Here is a 3232-nt window from a genome sequence, read left to right as displayed (position 1 = left end):
CCCCGTGGCCCGACGCCTGCCCGCGCCGCCGCCGCCCAACGCGCCGCCGCCGCCCTCGCCTCCGGCCACCGCCGCCGCCATCGCCACCGGCCGCGGCCACCGCCGCCTCGGGCCGCGCCCCCCTCCACCGGAGCCCCGGCCGGCCTCCCCCTCCTCCTCCGGCGCCGGCCCCGCCGACCTCGCCGCCTCCTCTTCCTCCCGCCGGCGAGCGCCATCGAGGCCGAGCTCGAGCTCCAGACTTCGGCCCGATCCAGATCTGCTACTGTAGCGGTTGACCCCGAACCCCGTTTTTTTTCTAAGTCACTGATTTTTCACAGCATATGCCTCTGTTCGTGATGCCATAACTCCTTGCATGTAGCTCCGATTCGCGCGTGTAATATGTCAAATTGTTCGCCTCGCGATGCTCTATATTTTATTCAATTGCACCATGTTAATTAGAGGTCATCTTGATGCCCAAATCTCTGTTGGAAGAGGGCTAGTTGCTGTTATCTTCTGGTTCTTAACAGAACTTGGAGATTTGTCATTTTTGTATCATTAAATCTGTGCATCTTATGGGCATGAGCTCTACATGTGTTTTGAAGTATGCCATGCCATCTTTACAAGGGTGTATGCCATGTAGTTTTGTGATCTCTGTGGTGACTAGCACAAGCATGCAAAATAGGCCCCGTAATATTACTGATTTCAGGGACTTGGTGATTTCTCCAAGTCTTTGTCTGCTGTTATTTTGTTGCCATGTAAACTTGATGCTACAGAGAGATCCATGCATATTTTGGAGATGTTTAGTAAGGATGTTTTGTAGCTATAGTTGTAATTGATTCATTCCTTCCCTTGTTTGCAATTATGGAGTGCCATAGCATGACTCAATCTTGCTCTACGTTTGCTATAAAATATTTCTGGAAGATTCTTAAGATGATATGCAATTTTGCCAAGCTTATTGTAGTTGATCCATCCATGCTATGCTTTTGTTCTTGCCATGGATAGCTTCATAAACATGCCATCTTGCTGTAGGTATCCTTGTTTTGTCATGCATTGGTCTGTAGTGAGTGCATCAAGCTCACAAAGAGGCCTACATATTATTATTTCTGCCATGCTCTGTTTTCTGCTAAGTCTGAAACCTGATAACGAAACTTGCTATGTTTACATGCTTGCCATCATATCTTCTTGTCCTTTTTGGCTTATGGTCAGTAAGGGACTTTTGTCATGTGCATTCAGTGGAACACTGCCATGCCTTGTTTTGCTATGTTAAGTTCCTGTAGCATGTTGATTTCGTGCTCTGAACGTTGCTACCTGATGCTGTTTTCTGCCATGTCCAGTTTTTCACCAAGTCTGTGAACCTGTTATCTTTTGCACTTTTGCCATGCTTGTTTGAGCTTGATATGTTGTGATCTAGCCGTAGCTCACTGTTCATCTTTTGTCAAGCATCTCCTGTAGATTACTGCCATGGGCTTTGTTGCTATGTTGGAGTGCTGTAGCATTGTTGCTTGTTGCATTTTAAGTGCTATCATGCTGTTAACCACAGATTCGTGTCATTCTTGTTTTGCTTGCCATTTGCAAACCGTGCATCCGATTCCGGTGATCTTTATATCGATTTCGACCGAAATCATCTCATCTTTCCAGTGGCATGCTTGGCTTGCCAATTTACTGCCATGTTCATCATTTTCCTTCCGGAGCATGCATATGCATCGCATATCATATCTCGCATATCATACATGTTTTGCATCATGTTGCTTGTGCATTTCTCGTGATTGATTGTGGTTCCGTTTGCTTGTGTTCTTGTCTTGGGTAGAGCCGGGAGACGAGTTTGTGAACGAGGAACCTGTTGAGTACGCTTACGAGGATCAAGCTTTCGACAACTCTGAGAACCTTGCAGGCAAGATGACCACCCCTCGAAATCACTTCTATCTTTGCTTTGCTAGTTGTTCGCTCTATTGCCATGCTCCGCTACCTATCACTTGCTATATCATGCCTCCCATTTTACCATGTCAGCCTCTAACCATCTTTTCCTAGCAAACCGTTGTTTGGCTAAGTTACCGCTTTTGCTCAGCCCTTCTTATAGCGTTGCTAGTTGCAGGTGAAGTTGAAGTTTGTTCCATGTCTGAACATGGATATGTTGGGATATCACAATATCTCTTATTTAATTAATGCATCTATATATATTTGGTAAAGGGTGGAAGGCTCGGCCTTATGCCTGGTGTTTTGTTCCACTCTTGCTGCCCTAGTTACTGTTATACCGGGATTATGTTCCTTGAGTTTGCGTTCCTTACGCGGTCGGGTGATTTATGGGACCCCCTTGACAGTTCGCCTTGAATAAAACTCCTCCAGCAAGGCCCAACTTTGGTTTTACTATTTGCCGCCTAAGCCTTTTTCCCAGGGTTTTCGCGAGCCCGAGGGTCATCTTATTCTAACCCCCCCGGGCCAGTGCTCCTTCGAGTGTTGGTCCGAACCGAGCAGCCTGCGGGGCCACCTCGGGGAAACTCGAGGTCTGGTTTTACTCGTAGCTTGACTTATCCGGTGTGCCCTGAGAACGAGATATGTGCAGCTCCTATCGGGATTTGTCGGCACATTCGGGCGGCTTTGCTGGTCTTGTTTTACCACTGTCGAAATGTCTTGTAAACCGGGATTCCGAGACTGATCGGGTCTTTCCGGGAGAAGGTTTATCCTTCGTTGACCGTGAGAGCTTATGATGGGCTAAGTTGGGACACCCCTGCAAGGTATTATCTTTCGAAAGCCGTGCCCGCGGTTATGAGGCAGATGGGAATTTGTTAATGTCCGGTTGTAGAGAACTTGTCACTTGACCCAATTAAAATACATCAACTGCGTGTGTAGCCGTGATGGTCTCTTCTCGGTGGAGTCCGGGAAGTGAACACGGTCTGAGTTATGTATGACGTAAGTAGGTGTTCAGGATCACTTCTTGGTCATTGCTAGATGACGACCGTTCCGTTGCTTCTCTTCTCGCTCTCTCTTGCGTAAGTTAGCCACCACATATGCTTTTGCCGCTGCAGCTCCACCTCATTACACCATCCTTTCCTATAAGCTTAAATAGTCTTGATCTCGCGGGTGTGAGATTGCTGAGTCCCCGTGACTCACAGATTCTACCAAAACAGTTGCAGGTGCCGACGATGCCAGTGCAGATGATGGCGTCGATCTCAAGTGGGAGTTCGACGGGGAACGTGGTCGTTACTATGTGTCTTTTCCTGATGATCAGTAGTGGAGCCCAGTTGGGACGATCGGG

Source organism: Triticum aestivum, chromosome 4D, assembly GCF_018294505.1.
Source record: "Triticum aestivum cultivar Chinese Spring chromosome 4D, IWGSC CS RefSeq v2.1, whole genome shotgun sequence".
In the NCBI taxonomy this organism is placed as follows: domain Eukaryota; kingdom Viridiplantae; phylum Streptophyta; class Magnoliopsida; order Poales; family Poaceae; genus Triticum; species Triticum aestivum.
The sequence above is the reverse complement of the archived record's forward strand: the minus strand, read 5'-3'. Positions refer to the sequence as shown.